The sequence below is a fragment of the Strix uralensis genome, chromosome 14 (assembly GCF_047716275.1).
Source record: "Strix uralensis isolate ZFMK-TIS-50842 chromosome 14, bStrUra1, whole genome shotgun sequence".
Lineage (NCBI taxonomy): Eukaryota > Metazoa > Chordata > Aves > Strigiformes > Strigidae > Strix > Strix uralensis.
The window spans coordinates 2,825,873-2,851,454 of NC_133985.1; the positions used below are offsets into that span (position 1 = coordinate 2,825,873).

A 25,582-nucleotide genomic window follows, 5' to 3' on the forward strand; every position below is an offset into this window, starting at 1 on the left:
CCGCCTCCTGCCTTCTTCCCACCGAGACGGGGGCGGGGGGGGGGGGCATGCGCGGCGCCCAGCACAAATCCACCCCCAAACCCCTGCCTACCCCCCCCCCTCCCCGCCGGCAAACAGGCAAAACCCCCTCCCTGCCCACGAGGCCACCAAATCCCCGGACGGCACCGGACGGCCGCGGCGGGGGGCCGGGACGAACTTCTGAGCGCCACCGGCGGGTCCTTTGTTACTTTGCTTTTGTTGTCACACGCCGGCGCGTCCCCGTCCCCATCATCCCGTCATCGTGTCCCCCCCCCCGCCACACACACACACACACACACACACACCGACGCTGGCCCCGAGGTCAGGGCGCAACATCTGCCAGCTCGCCGGGCGGCTTCGCCGGGGCGATGCCGGTACCGGCACCCCGGGTTTGCCGGGCCTTCGGGGGGGATCTGCCGGGAGCCGGAGCCACCACGCGCCGTGACACTTTTCGGGTTCGAGGCTTCGCCCACGTGACGCCGCGACCGGTTTGAATTCGATGTGGTGGCAAGAGCCGCCGGCACCGCCGGGGAGGCGAGCGCTGGCGTCCCCACCGGGTTCGGATGCTGGGAACGAACGGGGGCTGCTGCTAGAGAAGATGGTTCTGCAAAGCTTTTCTGGATAGAAATTGTAAGGAGAGACAGACGGACCGAGAGGGTTTCCATGCCTGTGAGCGCTCCCGCTGAGCGGTACCTTTGGGGGGTCACCACCTCGCCTCCCCCCCCCACCCCCCCCGCCTTCCCATCCAACCCCTCCTCGTCCTCACCCCGCTGCCCTCCCGGGGAGGGGGGGATGCAACTCAACTCCCCGGGGAGCAGCGAGGGGTTGGGGAGCGGAGCGGGGGGGTCCATCCCTCCACAGTCCCAGGTGCGGCCCCGCCGCCAGGCGAGGGGGCCGGGGGGGGGGGCGATCGGACAAAGCGGCACAAAGGGGCTGCTGACACAGCAAGGGCCCGTTTCCAGAGAAACAAAACTTCCGCCGGCTCCGGCCCTGCGCCCCAGGTAGCCGGGCTTGTGCATCCCCCCCCCTTCCCCAAATCCTGCCTCAAACCGCCCCCCATCCCCGCAGCACATCAGCCCTCTCCAATCTGTTCCACACCCCCCTCCCCGCCTTCCCGGGGTCGCTTGCAGGGAGTGGGCGGTGGGGGGTAAAGGTTGCCCGGCCGGGGTCAGGGGCGACGGCGCGGCGCACACATGTGATCCGTTATCGCAGGATGTGTGCGCAGCTTTGTTTATGCGTGGGACGCGGAGCGGGGCGGGCGCCGACGCTTTGCCCCCCCCTCCATCCCCATCCCACCCCCCCTTCCCCTTCTCTCCCCAATCAATCATCCCAGCAAAGAAAAAACCGACCCAAAGCAAACACGGGCCCGCAAGAAGGACGTCGCCAGTTGGGGGATGCGATGAAAAAAAAAAAAAATAGTAATAATAAAAATAAAATAAGAGGGAAAAAAAAAAAAAACAACACCACCGTGGGGCCTGTGGGGCCACGATTCAGCGGAGTTTGGTGCCGTGATCCCAGGGTTCAGGCACAATTCACCAACCCCACGATGGCTTTGGGGCTGGCAGCACCCACGCCGGGCACAGACGAGGGATGTGACACGGCAGCCGCTGGGATCCAGCTGGGTGCTGGGTGCCGGGGTGTGCTGGGTGCCCTCCCCGCCGGAGGTGGGGGGGAGCGGGAGGTTTGGGATTCCCATCTGACGGCGAAGCGGGGGGTGGAAATTACTTGGGAAGGGCGGGGGGGGGATGATAAAGTTGGGTTAGTTGTTGCACATGGCTGAGCGATGGCGAGCGGCGCCGCTCCCACGGCCGGTCCCCGGTGGAGGAGCCAAACTGCCGCTGAAGCTCGGCGCACCCCCGGGGGAGGCGAGAGCAACCCACGCGGGGAACCCGAGCGCGGAGGGGCCGCTGCGACCGACAGGCGCTGGGCGGGGGCTCCTCCTCCACCACCACCCCCCCACGCGAGATCCGCCGCGGGTGGCAGCGGCCGGCCCCGCGCGCTGCCCGCTGCCCGGGGCGCGCCGCCTCCCCCCGGCGCCGCCGCGCTGCCGCCCCCGCCGCCCCCCGGCCCCGCCGCCACCATTGTCACCCGGGAAACCACCGGGCGATGCCGCGGCGGCCCGGGGTGGCGGGCGGGCGGGGGGCGCGGGGGGGGGGGGGGGTGCGGGGGGGGCTCGCCTCCATCCCTCCCCCCCGCCCCGGCTCCCGGCGCATCCCCGCCGGGGTGCGGGGTACCGGGAAAGGGGACGGGGGAGGGGGGGGGGGACGGGGCGGGGGGGTGGTTCAGCCGCACCGAGAAAAACTTTGCTCGTTACCCCGCCGCCCCTCCCGGGAAGCGGCGGGGCCGCTCGGGCGCCGCGCAGGCAGCACCGGCCGGGCCCCGGCGCGGGCAGGCGGCCAGCTCCGCGCCCCGCCGCCGCCGCCGCGGGCAGCCCGGTAACGGCGCCGGGCGGAGCGGGGCGAGCCGCAGCCGCCCCCCGCCAAACTTTTTCTTCTCCCCCCTCCCCTTTCCCCACCACCACCCCCCCACACATACACACCCCCCAACTCCGCCGCCGGGGGCCGGCACCTACCGCCGGTCCGGGAGCCGCCGCCGCTGCGGGCAGCGCTGCCGGGAGCGGCGGGGGCTGCCCGGGAGCGGGGGAGGGGGGGCGGGGAGGGAAGGGATGGGGTGGGGGGGGTGGAGGGGGGGGGGGGGGTCAGCACCTGCCCGGCGCTGGGGAGCGGGAAGGGGGGGGGGGGGGGCCCGACGAGAGGGGAGCCGAGGCGGGCACGGTGCCTCGCCGCCGCCGCACACCCACCTCCACATCGCCGCTCGCTCTGGGAGTGCACAGCCCCCGAATCGCGCTGCACGGCGCTGCCGCCGCTGCCCGCGGCTGCCGGCAAAACCCGGACCGGACCGGACCGCCCCGCCACGCCGCGCCGCGCCGCCCCACGCGCGCCCCCCGCCGCCCCACGCGCGCCACGCCGCCCGCAGCCCCCCCTCGAACCCCCCCCCGGGCTCCCCCGACCCCCGCCGCGCTGTACAAACACCCCCTCCTCGCCCCCACGGGTGTCACCCCGCTGTGCCCCGCCGTGCGCCGTCCGCCCCCACGGGTGTCACCGGAGCGAGCCCCTCCGCGTCCCATCTGCCCTCCTCTGCTGTGACACCCGTGTCCTATCTGCTCCCCCCCCCCCCCCCGCGGTGTGTCGTGTCCCCCCCGTGTCCCAGGCGCCCCACGGGTGTCACTAGGGTGTCCCCCTCGTGTCCCACCTGCCCGCGCGGGTGTCACCCCGCTGTGCCCCCCATGGGTGGCGCTGCGGTGTGGCCCCCCCCCCCCCTCCGATGCTAGCCACCCCACTGTACCCCCCCCGTCCCCGTGTCCCATCAGCACCAACAAGACATCACCGTGGTGCGTGTCCCCTCCGTGTCCCATCCATTCCCACGGTGCCACCCCGCCGTGCACCCTACGCCCCACCCACCCCCACAGGATGCCGTTGTGATGTGCCCCCCCATGTCCCGTCTGCCCACGCGGGTGTCACCCCACGGTGCGCCCCCATGTCCCACTCACCCCCAAGGGGTGTCACTGTGCTGTGCTCTCCATGTCCCAGCTGCTCCCAGGGGTGTCACCTCCTTTGTACACCCCATGAGCCTTTGTTTCACCCCACTGTGCACCCCGTGTCCCAGTCACACCCACGGGTGTCGCTGTGATGTCCCCCCGGCGTCTCATCCACCCCCATGGGTGTCACCCCCCCATGCACCCCGTTCCCACCCGTCCCTATAGGTTTCACCCTGCTGTGCCCCTCCCATGTCCCACACACCCCCACGGGTGTCACCCCACTGTGCACCCCCTCGTGTCCCACCTGCCCCCACGGGTGTCACCCCACCGTGCCCCCCTAATCCGGCACCCATCCCCAGTGGCGTGTCACCCCAGTGTCCCCACCCTCTCTGTGGCGTGTCACCCTGCTGTGCCTCCCCACACGCCCCTCTGCCCCGAGGGGTGACTCCCCCTCCCCCTCCATCACACAGCCTGTCCCCCCCCACCCCCGGGGGGGTCACCCTGTGCCCCACCAGCCATGTGCTCCGTGGGGTGTCATCCCAGGGTGCTCCTCCAGCCCCGGGCCACCCCACGAAGCTTCACCTTGGCAGGTGGCCCCCATCCCTCTGTGTCCGCCACCGTGGGGTGACCCCGGAGTGTTTCCCATCCCTCTGTCCCATCTGTGGGGTGCCCATCCCTCTGTCCCCCCACCGTACCCCATCCCTCTGTGTCCCCCATGGGCTGCCCCGTCTCTCTGTTCCCCCGTGGGGTGCGGCTGGCAGCGGAACACAGATGCGAGTGCCCGGGATGCAGAAGGGGGGGTCCCCCACGGTGCAGAGCCCCCCCCCCATCCCACTGCCACACCTGGGTCCACAGGGAGCATCATGTTGGGTGGGGGGTGAGGAACCCAAACCACGGAGCCCCTGCGCCCTGAGCCTGCCACCGCCACCAGCAGGGACCTCACCGGTCCCCAGGGTGCAGCATCAGTTGAAATCCCCCTGAATAAACAGCAAATAATCCGTGGTACCAATAAATCCCCCGGAGGGAGGGGACTAACCCCTCCGAGGTCTGGCCCCGGCAGCAGGGGACACGCTTGGCCCAGAAGTTTCCTGATCAACTTTTTGGCAAGATTTTTTTGCTGCTGGGGGGGGAGATTTTTTTTCCTCCTTTGAGAGGTGGGCACTGAAAAATTGGAAGTTTTAAAAAATTCATTAAACCCCCACTCCTCAGCCGAGAGCAGCTTTCCAGGGACAAACAGCCCAAAAAAAAACCACCACCCCCAATTCCTGCAGCCTTTTCGGTTGCCAGCAAAATAACCAAAACCTCCCGAAAGCAGAAACCCTGACAAAAATGAAACTGGGTTTGTGTTGCCGTTCATTTTTTTTTTATTTTCACAGGAATGCAAAATCGCTTCCCACCCTGCTCCCGCCTCGAAATGAAACAAAAAATGTAAGATTGGGGGGGGGGGGGGCCCGCGAGCAGCACGGATGCGCTGTTTGTATTTGATCCACGTCTCGTTAATTATGCGCCTTTTGCATATTTAGCGACTGGGATTTTCAAACGCGGGCACTGTGACGATGCTCTGGCTTCCCAAAAATCTCCCTCCCGGCTGGCAGCGATGGGAGGGCGCTGCCCTGTCCTCCTGGGACACCCCCTGTGCCCGTTCCCTGGCTGGCATCGCTGCCAGCCCCAGCTCGTCACCCTCAGCCCCTCTCCTCGCCCTCCCCAGCGCGCTCCCTGCCTGTCTGCCTCCGCCGTTCAGCCTCTCGCCCCCCCCAAAAAAAAGGCGGCGGAAGAGCCTCGTGCCAGGCGCACGGGATGGGGGTGGCACCAGTGACGCGGGATGCAGGGACAGCATCCCACCAGCACTGCACCCCAGCCGCCACCGCCCCTCTGCAGCCATTGCTGCCCAGCGTACCACACCTTCTCACCCAGGTGGGCTTCACCCAGGGAGTTTCCTTTGCCCTTTTTTTGGCTATTTTTACAGACTGGAGCGTGCCCCACCGCCCTGATGCCGCCGTGAGATGCGGGGTGCTGATGTCCCCCTTGCAGAGGCAGGGCCTGCAGCGACTGCACCTGGAGTTTGCCACCCACCCAAGGTCCTCTCCCGGCCGCAGCAGGATTTAACCGCTCAGCAAATGTGAAAAACTCACATGAATGAAAATGGCCTTTGCTGGGGGCTGAAGTCCTCTGGAGAGGGGAAACTGAGGCACGGAGCAAAGTGGGCACTTGCTCACAGTGCTGGCAGCAAAGCTGGCGCTCCAGCCCAGCACTCCCCAGTGAACCTCCAGGCTCCCCAGCATCCCCCAAGGTGGTACCCCCTGGCCAGCACCCAGCCCTGGGGGGGGGACGTGGTCCCCCAGTGCCCCCAGACTGGCCCATCCCCAAGGCACAGGGACAAGGGCGTCCTCCTGAGCCCATGAGCCTCCATCCTGCCACTGGACCCTGATCCCTCGGCGTGCTGGGGGGGGGACAGGGGGGTGGGGACGGGGGGCAAAGCGGACGGGGAAGGAAGATGACAGGGACAGTTACGGAGAGTGAGAGGCCGGGGATGTAGGATGAGAGGGATGAGGATAGAGGGCAAATGGGACAGGGATGGAGAATGACGGGGCTGGGAATGGAAGGTGAGGGGGACAGGGATGGAGGGCAAGGGGCGTGGGGGTGGAAGTCAAGGGGGAAAAAGATGGAGGGTGAGGGGTATGGGGACAGGGATGGAGGGCGAGGGGAGCAAGGATGGAGAACGACAGGGATGGGGATGGAAGGCAAGGGGGGCAGGGAGGGGATGGAGGCCACAGGGCTGGGAGGCACAGGGAAGAGGGACGGCTGGCAGGGGGACAGGGTGGAAAGCCTGCCTGCAAACAGCAGCGCTGCCTCTGGTCTCTGCCTGCCAGAACTGGTGCCAAAATCTCTCCCGCCATGCCAGGCACCCGGCTCCCGCAGTGGGGTCTGCGCTGCCTCTTCCCCAGCCAGGGGGGCTAATCCAGGACCTCTGCCCAGCTCCAGGCTGAGGCACGGGGCTGGGAATAACTGAGGGGGGGAGGGAGGGGCACAGAAGGTGGAGGTGATGCTGGGCAGCCAGACCCTGTGGTGATAAGCAGGGGGTCATGCAGGTCCGTGGCCTCCCTGGGGGACAGCGGGGCACTATGGAATGGCAGCTGGAGGGCTGCCAAGGCTTTGGAGCTGGAAATGCGCCCCAACAGCCACCAAAGTGCAAACACGCTCCAAAATACCCAACCCCAACCCAAACCCTCCCAGCCCAGCCACTGCCATCCAAGTGGGTTACAGAGCTGGCACTTGCTTGTCACCTTCTCTATGCCAGGTGCAGGGCAACTTCTCGTGGAGGGTACCCAAATCCAGCCAGATGCTGCTCTGGGAGCCCCAGACCTTGGCAACATCCCTGATTTTGGAGAGGGGGCTAGATTTCTTCAGCCGCTGGGATGGGGGAACCTGGTGGGACCCAGCACTGGGAAGCTGGAGAAGCTCCTCTGGATGCTGTGCCAGGAGACCCCCTCACCCTAGCAAGTTGGGCTCAGGCTGGCACAAACCCCTTATTTTTTTTAGAAACCAATTTGCTCCCCTTGACCCTAATGGTGCTGGAAAGCAGAGCTGGAGCAGTCGGAATTTTTTGGGTGCCCACTTCTGAGAGCGTGCCCACTGTGTGCCTGGGGTCAGAGTGACACACAATCATCCTCAGTGACACACAGTCATCCTCAGGCTGCCCATGGGGATCCGCCTGTGCCCACCCAAGACCAGGGGACATGGCACCCCCTCGTCCCCTGGCTGGGGCCAGAGGAGTTCCCACCTTCCTGGATGCGAAAGCCTTGAGTCCCAGGAAGGGGGTGCCCCAAGCAGCACGTAGCCCTCCGCTGGCCCCTGCCGCCCGTTAATTGAGGCTCTGTCTGTGTTAATTTTTAACCCCAGCTGTCTCCCACATGGCGGGCGCTGGCCGCAGCGGCTCACGCTGGCCCCGCTTCCCAGGGACGTGCCGCAGCCGCTCAGAGGCACAGGGACCGGCCACCCCTTCCTGGAAAGGGCTGGGGGGGGGGACACACGAGCTCCCACTGCCCATGGGGTTGCTGGATGGTTTGTGTCCCTCGTGGGAGGCCAGCCTGGGTCCCCGTGGGGCTCAGGGAGGGGGGTGCAGGTGCGGGGCAGGCATGTGGCACTGGCCTTTGCAGCTGGGGGGGCCACAGTCTGCGCTGTCCCCCCAGCTCCTCTACAAAGGCAGCAGCCACTGCCCGGGAATGTCCTGGCAGGAGGGACCCGGGCCTCAAAGCAAACAAGACGCCGCGCCGGTGGTTGGGAGAAGGGCAGGAAGCCGTTTTCCCTCTGCCCTCTCCCACCCCTGTGCAGTGGAGCGAGGGGGGAGTGCGGCATGGGGAGCCGCAGGGGCTGGCGAGCATCCCCCTGCCCGCAACAAGGAGGCAAGGCAAGACCCCCACCCAAATCAGCCCTTCCTGGGGGCTGAGGAGCTGCTCACATGGTGTCAAGGGACACCACGGCCATCCGGGTGCCCCGGACGTGCAGCCTGTGCCGGGAGAAGGGCGAGCGGGCGCAATGGGTCTCTGCTGCGGGGCCGGGGGCCAGGTGGGCTGCGGGGCGAGCAGGCAGAGCTGCAGGCACGCCTACGTGCCAGGCTGCAGGAGAGCCACGAGGACACGCGAGCTGCAGCGTTTCCACCTCCGGGGACCCTGGCAGGCGTTGGGGTTTTTTTTTTTTTTTTGAGCCGGGGATTCGCCTGGAATTCAGACGCCCACGTGGTCCAAAATAGCCTCGCTCCAACATCCGGAGCGCCCTGCAAAAGCCATCTGCCTGTGCAGGCAGGGCAGGCAGCCGCGGGGCTGGGGCACGTCGGCACGGCTCAGATCCCTTCCTGGTGGCTCCTGCTGCCTACGTCTGCTGCCGAGGGTTTGCGGAAGCGGTGCCCAAGCCCTGCCAATGAGAGAGGGACAGGCGAGCGCCGCGATGCACGGCCAGGCAGAGGACACTGGTTCTGGGTCACATTAACACAGGCGCTTTCCCAGGGCCTGCAGATTTTTGGCTCGCCCCAAGCTTCTGCTCAGCAGCCAGGTCTGGGAAGACACTAGTGGCATGAAAATGCCTGTTCTCAGACCAGGGTGGTTGCCCTTCAGGTGGGAGCTGAAATGCAGAGCAAGCCACGCTCAGGGGGAAAATTATTCCTGCTCTGCTCGTGTCCTCCCACATTTCATCTCCGGGCCGGCCCTCTGCCACCATCTGGGATCCAGCATCGGTCCTGTGGTGGGACGGGATCCTTCAGCCCAGCACCTGGGGTGAGAGGAGACCTGCTCGACACAGGCCCTCCTTGCAAGCCCCCACCACTGGGACTGCGGGGCCAGGTGGGGCTTTTCGAACTGCTGCTGCCTGCAGCCATCCGCCCCAAACAAGCAAACATCGATGGGTCAGGGCAACCGCAATTTTAGAAAAACACATGCAAGTTAAAGGATTTTCCCCAGGAAATATCAGAAGTTACTTATGGCAAGAGCTAATTTGGGCACGCTTGAGTCAGGAGAAATGGAGAAACAACTGCGAAAGCCGTGCTGGCCTCCTCCTTGCCCGTATGGCAGCCGGGCCAGCACCTTCTGCCCAGCGTACCAACCTCCATGCTGCCTACACCCCAGGTCTTGCCCATACACCTTCCCGGCAGGCAGCCTCAGCAGGCAGGCAGGATCTGGGTGCCTGAGGATGATGGCGAGTCTCATCTGTTGGTGTTTTATTGAAGGCCACGGAGAAGCAATGGCCTGGAGCTTGTAGTGTAAGACCTGGTTCATGGCAGCATCCCTCCAGACAGGTTGGTGTACGTGGGCCAGCAGCCAGCAGTGTCCATGGGCACAGAGGAAGGAGATGATCTCCGGGTTGCCTAAGCAGGGGACCATCCCCATTTTACAGGGAACCCTTTGCACCACAGCAGGGCCCAGTCTGGGGGAGTTGGCCCAGCAGGAGCCCTGGGAGCAGAGCCCCTTGCCATCAGGGACACCAGCCTGGGAGGATGCTCTGAAGAAGTAAATCTCTTGGGAGCCCCAGGAGCACAGTAACCTCAGAGCAGAGTTAGGGCTAAGGGCTCTGAGGGTCCCCATGAAAACTCCCATGGTCCATCGCATCCCTGCGGAGGCAGGTCGGGTCACCCTGCTGAGCGCCCAGGCTGCACTTTGGCAGAGAGAACGTCTGAGTGAGGCTGAGGCAGTCTGGCAGACAAAGGATGCTCTGTTACCTCCTACAATCACAAGGCCTCTGGGGAAAGGCACACAGTGGGTCCCTCCGCTGCGAGATCCCGCCTGGACATATTTCATTTCCCCCCATTTCACATCCCCTCTTCCCAGCAATGCCACTGCAGCTGAGCCTTGACCAAGACACCATTGACAGAGGGGCCGTGGACAGGAGCCATGGACACCCTTCCTTGCAGAAGACTCTCAAAATATACCTTCTCTGCTTGGGTTGGTCTCCTTTGCCCAGCTCCACCGTCTTAGACCTGAGGAGCAATCACCCCCTGACTCTTACACACTGGAGCAGTGCTCCAAACCCACCACACTCCTCTCTGCTCCCATTTACTGCCCATAAAAGATGTCAGCAGCAGTGTGTGATTGATGCTATTGAAAGAAGCTGACTCTGACTCTATGGGTATAGGAAGGTGTCCCCCCTTGATCACCTAAACACCATCCATCATCCAGGCTGATGCCACCTCTGTGCTGATCTGCAGCCTGTAATGGATTGGAAGATGTCAAAAGGACCTGTTACATCCAGATGACTCTTCCTCCAGAAAGGAAGCTTAGGGGCTGAGCAGTAACTGCATGTCTATCACATCACGTCCTTAACCATCTAGGAACCTCCAAGATATCTCTCCTTGCTTCATCTTCAAGGGACCCTTCGACATTAGAGTTCAACTACAGGGGCAGCACCAAATTCTTGGGCAAGCTGAAATGTGCAAGGGTCCCATCAAGATCTTCCGGGAGAGACCTTGTGCAGCTACCTGAAAAGCAGGAGCATCGGGGTGCACTCACCCACTGCTTCTGCTGTCGGAGAAGCCGCCTCTTCACCAGGAAAACCTCTGCGACCTGGCTGGGAACATGGGTCCTTACTGGGGACCAGCCAGCCGCTCCTCCTCACCACCCCATCCCACCTTGCTGCTCTCCTCCCCTGAAGGCTTCCCTGCACCCACCCGCTCCCCACACTCAGGGGAGACCTCTGCATCTCCCCAGGGAGGTCTGGCATCGCAAGTCCCAGCGGGTGGAGAAGAGCTAGGCCTGAAGCTCTGATTTGTAGCTCCATTTCTTCTGGGGCAAACACAACCCGAGAAAACACGGCAAAGAGCCAGCCTAGAGTTGGATGGGAACAGACCACCATCTCCTTACCTAGGAAGACCAACTGGACTTGTCAAGAGGAAAGAAATTCATCTACATCTCACACATATGGTCTCATCCTAATGGATATGTATGAGCATAAGGGAAGAAGAATAACCTTCTGGTTAGGCTAAGGGCTTGGCAGTTGAGATTTCGCGATGCTATTCTCAGCGCTGTCCACACCTTGCTCCAAAGCCTTGGAAAACTCTTTATCCATCCTCAGGCCTCACGTTTCCATCTGGAAACGTGGCCAATACCTATTTTGCACTCACCACAAAGGGACATTTGAGATGCATCTGCCTCCTCGGGCGACTCTTATTTTGAGTTAGAGTGCGGGCAGAAGAGACAGGAAGAATGAAGAGCCACGAGGCTCCACTGGGAAAGCTCCAGCGCTGCTTCAGGCTGCCTGGAAAACTCAAACCTTGGTGTAAAGAGTGAAAAACATCCTTCCCCAGCAGTCTGGGACAGCACAACTCGTCACCTCTGATAGCCCAGAGCAAGCTGCAGCTTGCATGTTTTCATCCTCATGACCCAGCCCCAGATGCTGCCTGGGCTTGACGTCTCCCAGGAGGGATGCACTGACGCGCATTGCTCGAGTTGAGGGGAGCGCCTGGGACCACCTGCTGGGCTGCCAGCCAGGCAGGAGGCAACGGACTGGTGGTGGAAACCCACCATTTGTCAGCAAATGTGTGCCTAGAAGCGTGCTGTTGCCTGCTCGAAGAGAACAGTGCTCAACCGCTGGGACCCGCAGCAGTCAGTGGCCTTGCCTGAGGTCTTCCAGGGAATGAGGTGCTCCAGGTGCCCTGAGATGCTCCAGGGGACCACAGCACGTGGCTGAGCTGGAGCTGGGAGATGTCACCGGCTTACTGTAAGCAAACGAGGTGCCTCCCCACCAGTTCCCCATTGCTGGGAGATTCAGTGTCTAGCCATGACCATGCTGGGCAGCATCACCCACCTCCAGAGCCAGCATGGGGGTCCCACCCCTGCCCTGGAGCTCCCAGCCCCATGGTTGCTGCAGACCCACGGATAGACCAAGGTTGTCCCTCCTCATCCTGCCTCCTCCTGCTCTGTTGATCTGGTGCTGGCTGGGGCCCTGTGCCCCAGATGAATGCCAGCACGGGCTCTCTCCTCCACCTCCTCCACCTCCTCCTCCCACGGGGCATTTCTGCAGGAGCCCCAGCCCTGCAAGGAGAACACAGAGCAGCCAGAGCAGCCGTAAATCCTTCCCTGCAGCCCAGGGCTCTGCCAAACTCTCCCTTCCACCCAAATTTATGGAAAAGCAGGTCCCTGCCAGCGAAGAACAGTACAATCGCGAGGTAGAACAGGCGGTGCTCACTGGCTGCAGAAAGAGCTCCTGCAGCCTCCTCCGCTGACAGCCCTTCTCTTTCTCTTCCTCAGGCTGTCACCCTCGGTGGCTTAGGGACGGACACATCCCTGCACAGCCGAAGCACCCATGGAACAGCTTGCTCCTCCCATCCCACTCTCCCGGGAACCCCAGCCCCCCGGGAGCGCCCCAAGCCACAGGTATGAGCACGGGCTCCCAAAGCAAGGGAGACCCTCCATGGATGGGCACAGATGAGCCCAGCCACCACCTTGTGCCACCCCCTTCCCCTCTGTGCCCTCCGGGGCTGGCAGAGGGGGAAGCCCAGACATAGGTGGGGGAAGATGAAGGGTTCTGGGAGGGAGGGAGAGCCAGAAGCCGAGCATCACTGGGGATTGCATCACAGTAGCAAAGGTCAGCCATGTGCCAGCCCCTTTCTCTGCTGTCACAGCAGAGGTAGAGCTGACAGCAGACCCAAGTATTTGCATTTCCTGATGGCTGCGTGCTGAAATTTGCAGTCTTAATGGTGCATTAATGCTGGCTCCTGCATTTCATTACTTCTGAGAGCGAGAAAAGCACAGAGCAAAAATAAAAAGTCCCTTCAACTCGGCTGGGTGAGCCTGGCCACTGAGTGCCTGCTCCCGCCAGCCACCCATCCACGCAGTTGCAAGCCGGCCCTTGGCCATGAGCCACACATCTGCAGAAATCCCATTGCAAAACATCACGTTTATCCTCAACCCTGGGATGCCCCTTCCCAGGAACGGTGGAGCCCAGAGCTCACACACTCCTCACCCAGCTGCTGTCCCAGTGGGGCTCGCTGGAGACCCCCCTGCAAATGCAGGGGTGCTTCGGAGAGGCAACGCCTTGGCTGCCTTCCCGTTTCATGTCCTGCACTGCACAGGTCAGGGAATTCAATATAGCTTTTGCCCAAATAAAACTTGGCTGCTGCTTCTTTGCTGCAGCCTGGACATGAATTTCTGGGCCTGAGCTTAAGTGTAAAGCACTTGGAAACCTCTCTGGCCTGAAAGCACAGGGAAGAGGGGCAGCCAAGGCTTGCGCAGGAGAGCAGGAGGGAGCAAGCACGGCACAAGCGTGAGTGCTGGAGGTGCCTGAAAGGAGGGATCAGGCGCGGGGAACCTCCTAGATGCTCATCATGGGCCAGAGCAAAGCTCCTCTGCAATGGGCTTTTTGGGGTGAGTTCTAGGGTGTCCAGCGTGACAATGGCCAGCACCCTCCATGTCCCTCAGGACGTTACCTCCCACATGTGCTCAATAGCCCAGGGCACACGGATGAGAGCACCTGGGCAGCATCACAGCATCTCCTGTGGCCTTCTGATCTGCAAACCTTCATCTCTCTGCTCTTTGACTTTCAGATCCAGAATCAGCAGGGTGTGGTTCCTCTCTATCCTCTCCCTTGTCTGAGACTCACAAAGGTCTCAGCCATCAACACTGGGCAAGGGTGGGACAATTAGTTTGGCTGAATGTGACTCCACAATCCCCAAAAACCAGCCCCGCTACAGGCTCTTCATAACCCTACTTGAAAGCAACTGGCCACAGCTGACCCCAACACCACCCACTGCCACTGAGCAGCCTCCCACTGTCCCCAAGCCAGGGAGGACCATTTGTCACCCTTATGGCATCTGGGGCACATCGATAGGGTGGGGTCCCTTCCTGTATCCACCCCCACCACTGGGTGACTTTCCTGATGCCCAGCCTGAAATTCCCACTTGCTCTCCCAATCCTGGTTTCCATCTGCATGGCCAGCCAGCAGCCCCCTCCTGCCCAGGCAGGCCTGCCCTGCCTTTCCTGGCCATAAAAACAACGGGGCAGTGGAAATATTTCGGAAACACCTTTTACAGTTCTCTAGACAGGGCTGCAGTTAACCCCTAAAGGAGCTGGCTGCCATCAGGAAAAACAATTTCATTCCAGCCAAATTATTTCACAGGAAAAGGCTGATTTTGGTGCCATTTTTAACACAGATGACTTCAGCATCATTCCCCTGGACTCTGCCATCTTTTCCTGTTCTCACGTTCTGCAACGACCCGGTGCTCTAGCATCATCTGGATCAAACATTTTCCCTCGCTCCACATTCAGCAATTCCAGTTCCTTGGGGTTTCTCTGTCAAACTGCCCTGTTTTGCTGGACCGTGGTGCTGCTCCATCACGGCTCAGGTTCAGCCCTGCTGAAACCCCGCCCCTGCGACTGCCCTCCATCTATTTTCAAAGGCACCTACAAAGCATTATGTCACAGCACCTAAAATAGCAGATTCCGGTCCAAATCAGGGTGATGAGCACATTTTGTCCACCTCTTGCCCAGGTCCCAAGTGTCCAAGCTCCAGGCACGCAGTCACAGCTCAGAGCGGGGACACCAGCCACCCCACGGGTGCCAGTGCCACCCGACCATGGTATGAGGCCAGGAGGCATGAAACCCCTTGCTTTCGAGAGCACTTCTTCCCCACTTCAGACTCGCTTGAAAAGTCCAGCACCCTGTCAGGATGAGGCCATCCACAGCCAACTGGGGACCTCCACTGGAGTCCAGGCACAGTGGGACAGGAGGGACACAACCCTCCACAGTGGAGCAAATGGGAGGGTTTGGGGCTCAGACACTCCTGGGGTCCTTTTTCTCTGCACAAACCACACAGATGGTGTCTGAGAGGGGTGAAGCTGGTAAGCTTGACCCATCACAGCTTCTCGTGGTGCTGCGGCACCAGCAGCACTGACCTCCAGCACGTCCCAGCCCCCTCGGCCTCTCCTGGAGACGGCAGCGCCGGGACGTGACATTCCCTTCGTTTTATCTTCACACATGGGCAGTTCTCAACAAGCACTTTGCTCTGCCTGCAGCAAAGGCCAAACCCTTCCACCACCTGGCATGTACGAGGGCAAAGTGGTGTGAGAGCGTATGTGTCCCACAAGCAGCCAGGAAAAGGGACACACGGTCCCCAGCGCCCGGCTTGAGCCCACCAGCAAGGTCCCCAGGAAGGGACAAATGCTGCCCGAAGGTGGAAACCAGGTTCCTTCAAGCAGTGCCCTGGCTGTGGGGTCAGATTTATGGGTGTCAGAGCAGCCAGGTCCTCATCCCAGTAGTAGTGGTTTGGTGCTGCTTTGGGCACTGCACGTGTGCCTGGGTCAGTGTGGGGATGGGCACAAAGACTGTCCCAAGGAGGACCCATGGGCACGTGGCACGAGGAGGTTGTACAAACTGCCCCAAGCTCTCCAGGCATGAATGACCTCCTGGAAGGGGGCTGCCGTGTGCCCTAGTAGGTGCTCCACAGAGTCTGGCAGCTGACACTCACTCCAGTTCTCAGATGATCCCAAATACCCATCTCCAGCATGGTCCTGAGGAGGACGTCATCTCTGTCCCCTGCTCCCCCGCACTGGACCATCTCCCCCTGCTTGGGTCGATGCCCTGGGAGACTTTCCACTAACCGCTCCCTCCTTCCTGAGGGCTCAGCATCCTCAACGGGTGCTTCAGAGGCAATCAAAAATTGCTATTTTTTGCCTCTGGGAAAATTCAACAGCAATTCAGAAAAGAGCCTGGGATTTGGGCCATCTGCATTCAACATCACTTACCACCCATGTCACTGAGTCCCATGGCTTGACTGAATCCCTAAATCATCCTGTGCCTCAGTTTCCCACCTTTATAAAACAGAGAGGCTGTGCCTTTAGTTGTCCCGCTGTTTAACCTCCCTTTGCAAACCCTCTGGGGCAGAGGCTGCCTCTTGTTGTGGGGACTGGCAGCATCCTGGGTGCAGAAATGAAACCTTTGGGCAGCCTGCTGTAGTGGGGCAATCTGTCTGCACATGAGGAATGGTCCTACCCTCAGCCAGAGCGAGGCCTGGTCTTCTCTAGTTCGATTCCTTGGCACTGCAATTTGCTTTTCCCCGATTAAAAATGCACGGACTGTGGATTTCTAGGAGCGGAGGGGTTGCCCAAATGCCCTGATTTGGGAAAGGGGCTCAGTGAAGAGGCAAGGGATGGGACGGGGGGGGTGGTCAGTGTGTCCCGTGGGGTTTGGCTGTCCCAGGAAGGAGAAAAGGCACTGCCAGCCAGGTTGGGGCTGCAGGGGTGGCAGCTGCCTGGAGGGTCTGGTGGGACTGGTGGCCTTCAGAGAGGTGGCATTATCCCGCAGCATCCCAGTCACTCCTGGAACCAGGAGAGGGTTTGCAAGGCACTGAGTCACTCCAGCCCTTCAAAAAAAAGCAGTGCCCTCAGTGCAGGGCCAGATGACATGAGGACAGTCTCCGTAGTCCTCATGAACGCTGATTCCGGTTTCACTTCCCTCCCTCTCTTCTCCAGTTTTGACTGAAAACCATCTCCTCCCACCTCCTCCACGGCCCCTTCCAGTGCCCACAGCTCATGGAGCCCAGACCCACAGTCCCACGGAGAGCCCCTGCAGCAGGGCCAGAGCAAGACGATGGGTGCTCAGCGCTCATGGGAGCTGGCTGAGGGTGCTCACGCTGCTCAGCCTCCCAACGGACACCAGATATGCAAGGACCTTCATGCCCATGAAAGCATCTCCCATCGCTTCCCCTGCACCTGTACGAGGTGAGGGGGAGATGCCAGGGCTCCCCTTGATGGTCAGCAACCCCCATCAGGCGTCTCAGGGGAGGATGCCCAAATGAGCAGTGTGGACTTTGCACCCTGTAGCCAGGCTCACTGCTAGCTCCGGAGCCCTGACCCCATTGGACCTCATGTCACCTCCCCAAAATTCCCCACCCCTGCTTTGGAAAGGGCAAAGGTCTCAACTCCAGCTGAGGCACAGGTAGGTTCGGTGTGTCCTGATGGGATGTGTCAGGGAAGATGGGAAACCATCCGCCCTCCCTGAAATTGGGAGCAAGGTGGGGAACTGCCCCCTAAATCGGGTGAATCCCAGATCTCCCACCACTGGTGGTCTGAGACCTGGAGCCCCCCAGGGAGGGATCAGCAGGCTTCGATGGCAAGAGGCTGCCCGATGGCAAAGCCTTCCTTTCCCAGAAGCCGATCGCCCAGGGCACCAGTGGCCCATCCCCACCCTGGGGACATCCTGGCTGTGTGGTGGGAGGCAGAGGCAGAGCCCCCTGTCCCCCGTGGAACAGGGATAGAGGAACCGGCAGAGTTGCCATGGAGATTTCTCCCTAGCAGATGCTCTGGGCAGGTGCAAGAAGAGGCTCTGCCCCCCTCGCTGTGCGGCACAATGCCAGCCGGATCCTGCAGAAACAGGAAGCCTCTGCAACCGCCCGCCTGCCAGCCCAACGGCCACCACCACCGCCACCACCACCACTGGCCTCCCGGCAAGCAGGTGGGGGCAGCCGGGCCCCCTGCCAGCATCGGTGCAGGGAAACTGAGTCACCTCCCAAAGCTACCCCGAGGTCCTGGCTTCACCTCCCTTGGCCCCAGCCACATGGGATGTCAGCACGTCTGAGGGGCTTCGACCCACCTTTGGGCCCCGCCAGCCCTCCTTGCTGCCCACTTTGGCTGGCACCCATTGCCTTCTCACTGAGAAGGGCTGGCTGCACATAGCACTTACCCAACAGACTATGGGGCCCCCCCCTACACTGCTGGGGTGCTGGCGTGGTCCCACATGGATGATCAACCTAAGCCTGCCTCTGCAGCCTGCTGCCAGGACTGGAGGGGCACTGCTGGCCCCAGGCAGTGGCACGGGGCGCCCCAGCAGCAGACAGGTGATGTCGGCCCCGGGTTGAAGTCCAGTGGTGGGGACCAGCACTCCACAGCTCTGAACATCCCATCCCGGCAGCCCCCAGCTTCCCACCTTTCCTGCTGCTCCCAACACTTCTCCCTCTCCCAGTCCCTCCAGCTACTCGCTGTTCCTTAAAACCATCCACTGAAGTTCTCAGTGCCGCAGCATTAGATATATAAAAATCCCCCTTCCCCGGCTTTTTCATAAAGAATGCCTCGAAAAAACGCATCGCTAGTGCTCTCATCTTAACGTACAGTCGAAGCGCCACTCCTCGGGTGGGACCTTTATTAGGAGCTTATTTCAAATCAGGCTCTGGCCAGCCTTGTTTTTCAACTGTTTGCGTTGCCGGTTGTAAAGCGGTTGAGGCGAGCAGCGGGAGGGTTTCGAAAGCGTTACCCACACAATCAAAAGCTGCTCTATTAACTCGGCGGCGAGCGTTTCCGTGGTAAGCAAAAGTCGCCGGTTTGTGTACCTAGCGCAAAGGCTGCGTTTCAAAACACGCTCGGGTCGCTCTCCCGCTTGCGCCGAGAACCGAGGAGGAGATAATGGAGGCAGTGTTTGGACATATTTCGGCGCTATCACGGAAATAACGCAAGCCGGCAATCCTCCTGCAGCTGCACGATGGCCGCGGCACCCTCCCGGCGCCACAGGCACTTGGGGGGGGATTGTGGGCCTGGCCGTGCTGCCTGGGCTGCTGGGATAAAGCCAGGCAAAGCCCCCAGCTCCGCGGGCTGGTCCCACTCTCGAAATCCCAAAGGCATTAAGGGCGGTGGGGTACTGCTGCGCCCATCCCGGCAGCCCAAGGACAGCAGACCTGTTGCTGCTGCACCCAGTTAACCATGGGTGGTGGGTGGCACCTGCACCCTTGGGACAGGCTCTGGGGGTGGCAGCGCTGGGCAGGCGCAGGAGCAGTCCCTGGAGGGTGCTGAGGGGACAGAGGTGTGGTGTCAGTGTCCTTCCCAGGGTGGCACAGCGAGCAAGGGTGAAGGGCAGCAGGGCACAGGATGGGGACCTGGCACAGTGGTGGGGTGGGGTTGGAGGGGGGGTGCAGTGGGGCAGTAGTGGTGTGGGGTGCTGGGTGTCGGTGTAGGGTGATGCTGCAGGGTGGTGGTGCAGCGCGGGGCGGCGGGGCAGTGCCCGGTGCAGCGGTGCCCGCTGTGCTGCCGGCCGCGGGGCAGCACCCGCTGCCATGTGGCGCTTACGGCTGGGGTGGCTGCGGCAGACGCAGCCCAGCTGGCACAGCGCCTGCCACGGTGCCCACCCGTGCTGCCACGGCGCCCAGCGCTGGCCAGTTTGGTGCTGGTGCGGTGCTGCCCGGCACTGCGCCTGCTTCAGTGCCCGGTTTAGTACCCAGTTTGACGCTGCCACAGGGCTGCCCAGCGTGGTGCCCCGTTAGATTTTCTGCCCAGTGCGGTGCCTGGTTAAGTGTCCAGTTGGGTGCTGCCTGGCTCAGTGCCAGCACAGTGTGGTGCCTGGTTTGTGCCTCATTCGGTGCCTGGCGTGATGCTGCCCAGCCTGATGCCCTGTTCAGTGCCTGCTTCACCTGCAGTGCCATGTTTGGTGCCCGGCCCAGCACTGCCTGCCCCGTTCGATGCCCGGAGCAGTACCCGGTGCAGCACCCAGTGCGGCAGTGCCCGGTGCAGTGCTGCCCAGTCCAGTGCCCAGCTCTTCGCCTGGCTCGGTACCTGCTTCAGCGCAGCGGTGCCCGGCATAGCGCCTGCTTCAGTGCCCGGTTCAGTGCCTGGCACAGTGCCCGGTTCAACGCCCGGTTCTGTGCCTGGTTCCATGTCTGCTCCAGTGACCAGTTGTTTGTCCAGTTCAGTGCCCGGTCCAGTGTCCAGTCCGGTGCCCAGTTGTTTGCCCAGCCCAGCGCCCAGTCCAGTGCCTAGTTTGGGGCCTGTCACAGTGCCCAGTCCGGTGCCCAGTCCGGTGCCCGGTTCAGTGCCCGGTGGTTTGCCCAGCCCGGTGCCCAGCTCGGTGCCTGGTTCGGTGCCCAGTTGTTTGCCTGGTCCGGTGCCCAGTTCAGTGCCCGATGGTTTGCCCAGCCCAGTGCCTGGTCCAGTGCCCAGTGGTTTGCCCGGCCCGGTGCACGGTTCGGTGCCCGGTTCGGTGCCCGGTGGTTTGCCCAGCCCAGTGCCCGGTTCGGTGCCCGGTTCGGTGCCCGGTTGTTTGCCCAGCCCAGTGCCCGGTCCGGTGCCCAGTTCGGTGCCCGGTGGTTTGCCCAGCCCAGTGCCCGGTCCGGTGTCCAGTGGTTTGCCCGGCCCGGTGCGCGGTTCGGTGCCCGGTGGTTTGCCCGGTCCGGTGCCCGGCCCGGTGCGCGGTTCGGTGCGCGGTTGTTGCCCGGCCCCCTGCCTGCCCGCCGCTGCCCGCCCTCCGCTGCCGGCCCGGCGGTGCGGCTCCGCGGCGCGGCGCGGTCCAGGCCGGCTCTTCGGGGCAGCGCGGCGCGGGCGGCGCGCCAGGCGGGGTGTGCGGTGCCACCGGCGGGGCTCCCCGGGCCGCCGCCGCCGCCGCCTGACATTGGCTGGAAAGTGGAGCAGCGCGGCGGGGACGGTCGATGCGGATCGATCGCGGCGCGGGCGGCACCGCGGCACGGCACGGCACCCGGCACCCCGGTCTCCCCCCCACCCCCGCCCGGTCCCCCCCTCCCGCTCCCCCGGTGCCCCCGCTCAGCATCGCCCGGGAGCCCGCTGGGGGCTCCCTGGGGCGCCGCCACCGCCCCCCCCCCCCCCGCATCCTCCCCCCGGGCCGCCCCCGCGGAAGGGGCCGCGCTGCAGGCGCGGGGGGCAGCGGGAACCCGCCCCGCCGCCCGGGGGGATGCGCGGCCCCCGGCACCGGGCGGGGGCTGCACGGCGAGAGCCCAGCCCCAGGGACGTCCTGCCAGGCCCGGGGGGACTAAGGGGGGGGTGGGGGGGGGGGACACACGGGACTCCGGGAGCCGACAGCGAGTTTTGGTGGGGTGACGCTGCCCCATCGCTGCGTCCTTGTGACCCAGCGGGACGCGGACAGATGGGCTCAGCCCTGTACCCCGAACCCAGCCCGGGCCACCCCCTCGCCCTCCTGCCGAAGGCACCAGCTGGGACACTTTTGCTTGGGGTCTCTCCCTCCCCCAGGTGTCGGAGCCGTTTCAGGCGCGGCGGCAGGATCCGTCCCTCCCGCTGGCCTCGCTCCATCCCCCTGGGCCTTGCTGCTCCTTGCAGGTGTCTCCAGCACCAGGTACACGGAGCTCCGAGATCAGCCACCAGCCCTGGGACAGGGACCGCAGCGGCTGTGCCCATGCAGACCCCCACACTCCCCCATCCCTGCCAGCTCGGAGCATCTGCTGTCCCCGGAGCTGGCGAGGGCTTTGCTCCGGCTGCTGCTTTCAGGCTGCTGCACAGGGGACGTTGCCCAAAGTTTCCTTCCTGGCGGCAGGGAAATCTTTTTTAATATAGGAAACCAAAGAGGCTGTCTCGCAGTGCACATGCGCCGGGGCCAGCGCAGCCCAGCTCACCGCTTGTATCCACCCGGGAGGGATGGCTGTGTCTCTGCCCTTTATTTTTCCCAGCCAGAGCCACATTTTCAGGGCCAGGGACACGGTAGCAGTGTCAAACGACGGCGTCGGACATCGCAGCATCATCTCCCTGTCTGCCTCGGGGTGGGGGGATGCGCCGAAATCACTGAGTGTGGGATGAGGGCTGTCCCACAACGCTGGGGCAGGGAGAGCTACTTTGTCCGGGAGTGCCTTTAATTAATGGCAGCAGGAGCTGACGGGGAGGCTCAGCAGCACTGAGGAAGGGTTTTACCTGGGAGCTGGCAGCTCCCCCCAGACACCCCCTGCCCTGCGCAGGCAGCCCCTGGCCACTGCCTGATCTGAAGTCACTGCATGATGGTGGGACCGAAGTTTCACCAGGTTTTGTGTCTGTTTGACGGTGATTTTAACAATAATTCTGAAGGATCCTCTTGCAGCAGGCACCCTGGGGGAGACTGATCATTTGCTAGGGGAAAGGGGGGCATTTAAAATCAGGGGACTGAAAAGAATTGGTAAGACAGAAAAAAAAATCTGCTGAATAAAATGATAAATCGGGCTTCTGCGTTTGGGTCTCCTTCGCTCTTTGCCCCCATGGCATTAGCAGATGGGCTGGAGAGGAGGTCACACCGTATCTACGGCGCTTTACATCAGCGGAGGCACAGGCCCATCTTTCTCCAATACCTTTTTTAAAAAGGAAAAGAAAAATCCCTTTATTTGGCAACTCCTGCATGAATCAAGTTAGAATTTCACAGCTATTTAACACCTGGTTACAGCTTTAGCAGCAGAACCGATGATACCCCACACTCCGCACCCGCTTTGCATCGCGGGATCTCGCCCCTTCCCGCAGGCGGGGACAAGCCTTATTTATTTCTCCTTTATCAGGCAGGGATTTAAGGCGGGAGGTGCTTTGCGTGACCTCGGCGGGGGGTTTCCCCTGGCCCTGCCTGGCGGGGTGAAGCCCCAGCTCTCCCCCCAGCTCCCACCCAGCGCCGCCGCTAACCCCGTCCAGCTGCCATTACGGTCGGGTGGGAATCGACTCAAGTCCTTAAACCCCAAGAGTTAATCAAAGTGCTTTGAATATGTAAATGCTGAGTATTGTTTATCATTGCCTAGAGCTGATACAGCAGTTTTCCTGCTCAAAGCCCCGTTCAGATGGTAGCTCATGAAAATTCACAACAGCCTCGCAAATAGGTGATGGGTATTATTACCCCCTGTCTTCCAAATGAGCAAACGGAGGAAGAGCCATCGAGTGATGTTCCCCGTGGCAGCAGGAATCAGCCACAGAGGCCGGTGCCGGGCTTGGGAGGAGGTGATGGTCTGCCCCGCCGGGTGTAAATCAGCACTCTCCCCTCCACCGCTTGCCTCATTTCCTCCAGCTGAACATTTGTCCCTCGCTGCCCAGCCTCCAGACGGCGTTTGGTAATGCAGCCAGCGATGGTTGGGTGTGACGCTCGCTTAAATATACACACTGCAGGCTCTGGGCAGATAAATCTGCGCAGGCAAAATGCAATTTTCCATGAGGCTCTTCTGCAAGGCCTCCAGCAACAAGCACTCTATAAATTAATAAAACAACGCGCTTGACCAGGAAGGTAGAGCGTATGCGGGGAGCAAGGGCAAGCGAGAGGACTGCACACCCCGCGGGGAGCTCGATGCCTGTGGAGGTGGATCACTGAGTTGGTCTTGGCAGGGCTCACCAGGCACCTGCATCCTCAGCAGGCAGGGCAGGGGCAGGCAGTGGGCTGGCTGGGATGGGGGGGAGGCGCGGACTCCCCCATCACGCAGCTGCCCCCAGTTAAGGGCACTGTAGAGGGGACCATGGGGCTGGAGACCTCGACTCACTTCAGACCCATCTGTATCACCCAGGTTCATCCCACGGTGCTTCCCACCAGGTTCCCACAGGTCAACCCGTTGACGCCAGTGCCCAGAAGAGTTTTTGTCATCAACCCGAGCCGGGTGCCTCTGCGACCGAGAAGATGCCCCAGTTTTGGGTTCCCCTTGTGCAGGGCAGCCGACCCTGGAGGTCCAGGGCAGTCTCCTGCATCATGAGCCGTGCCTGCAGCAGAGCTGCCAACCTCAGGGGAGGCTGGGGGACAGCTGGGAGCAGGACGTGTCTCAGCCAGCCAAATTTAATCCTCCTACGTTAGCAAGGCTTAAAATAGGCTCCCTGCAGCATCGATGAGGGTGGTGGAGTTGGCCTACTCCAGCCCTCCCAAGTATTTTGGGGAAGCAGGGATGGCTGTATTGCAGACAAGCACAGCTGGGAGAAACTGCGCCGTGCTGCCAGGGCGTCCTTTGCTGAAGCCATCCAGGGAATTAAACACACCTTGCAGCACCTTCACCCCTCCAACCTCCCACCAACATGGGCTCCTCCTCTCAGGGTGCCACCTCCTCCCTTGTCATTCCTCTGCAGCCCTCTCCCGCTGTCTCCCATGGTTGGAGGGCTCCTGCCCCAGCTCATTTTTCCCTGCACCTCATTGAAACAATCCCTTTTGGTCTCAGTCCACCCTCCATTGGCTGCTGCCCCCAGGAGATGCCATCCCAAGAAGTGGTTGTCCATGTCATGACCCCGCTCACGGCATATCAGCGGCTCTTGGGGGTAGCTGCCCTGAGGGACTGTCTCCTCTATGGGCAGAAAGCCACAGAGGTAGCAGGTTACTGCTCCACATGGTGCAAAGAGAGAGAAGCTCTTGAAACAAGACAGATGTGGTGACACGCTCAAGGAGCTGAGCTGGCAACTCTGAAGACATGAAGGTATCACCAAGTGGTCATCTTGTAGAGACACTCTCTCTATGTCCCAAGCATGCTGGATGTCTTCTCAGTGCTGGTGTCTCCTCTACGCAAAATGCAAGCCCCTGGAATGCTGCAGGGTCAGCTCTAGCTGCTGACCACTGTCCCATGGTGAGGAACACCCAGGCTTCCCTGGCCTTTCCTTCCAAGGCAGCCAGAGAGATGCTCCTGGGGCAGAGCTGAGCTCTTGTAGTCACCAGCAAGCTGGCTGTGCTTCCTCACGGGCACTTCCATCCCCTTGGGAATGGGTATCAGCACTCTTGGGCCAGTGGAGGAGTCTGTCATTGGCCATCACCTCCAACTGGGGAAACAACTGGTGCTGAACAGGAGGGGAAGGATGGACGGGTGGATGGATGTGGATGTGTAGAACAGATCCAGGTTGGCAACATGCCCCCCTCCCTGGGCCATACATGAATCATCCCAGCATGTACCTGATGGTCTGGAAGAGATCTCCCACTGCAGCCCTGCAGCACTGGAGCTCTGCCCCGCCTCGAGCCAGAAGGATGGTTGGGAGTCAGGATCCAAGCCCAAAAAGTGTGAAAATGCTGTAGTGGCACCCTTGAGGAGGCACCAGCACCTCCCTGGGCAGGGCAGGACGGTGGCTCCAGGAGAAAGGGCTCCTGCCTGCACCTCTCCTGCCAGGACCCCACCCTGGGCTGGGATGGGGGGGGAGTGCAGGGGCTTAGTCTATGTGTTGGTGGCTCCTGGGGACCAAGTTTCAGTGGGGTTTGTGGGTTACTGGTAAAGCCCTGCTCCTAGCTCAGCAGCTGCGTTGGCAATGCCTGTATTCACTGGTGGAGCTCGACCACTGCAGCTTGGTCCAGCCCCAGGGGCTCTGCCTTCCTCCTGCCCAGCTCCCTGCCTGGACGCTGGCTCTCCATCCCCTCCTGGGTCAGAGGCAGGGGCTCCCCTCGGGCTCTGCCCCTCCCTGCCTTGCCCTGCTCCTGCCTTCCACGGCACCCGAAGCCCAGGGATTTAAAGAAGCCATTTTCCTGTTTCTCCTTCCTCTGTGCAGCCTCTCTGTGGGCCCACGCACCAGCTGGGCCCCCCACCATGCTACTCCCACCGCCCCTGCTGTGCTCCTGCCTGCACAGCCTGTGTGGCTGCCTGCCGCCTTCCTGCTTTCACCTGGCGGGGCCGAGCCGTGCTCAGGAAGGCAGCGAGCGCAGAAGAGGCAGCAGAAGCCCCATCTCCCTTTTTGATCTCTGCCAGGCTCCAGAGCTGGTTTCCACCTACCTGGTGGAGCCCCCCCGTGAGCTGCCCCTCTTCCCAGTGACCCTGTGAACCGTGCAGGACCACTGCTGTGGCAGGCATCCCCGCTGGGGCACCCACTGCTTGGCTGAGTCTCCCTGCCCTGGGCTTTCCCTTGGCTCTTTGCAGAAGCAAAACTTCCTCAGGAAG

The 25,582-nt window shown here is 62.2% G+C and overlaps 1 protein-coding gene across 2 annotated transcripts in view; it reads right to left on the reverse strand.

The window, feature by feature from the left end:
* CXXC5 (CXXC finger protein 5) overlaps nt 1-2,865 on the reverse strand; it is a 38,546-nt gene extending 35,681 nt beyond the window's left edge. Inside the window, exon 1 of one of the 2 annotated variants that reach the window (XM_074883861.1) lies at nt 2,819-2,865. The gene's annotated coding sequence lies outside the window, so the exon portion shown is untranslated. The remainder of the gene's footprint in view (nt 1-2,818) is intronic. The other variant, XM_074883857.1, reaches the window with a different exon arrangement.
* Between the last annotated feature and the right edge of the window lie 22,717 nt (nt 2,866-25,582).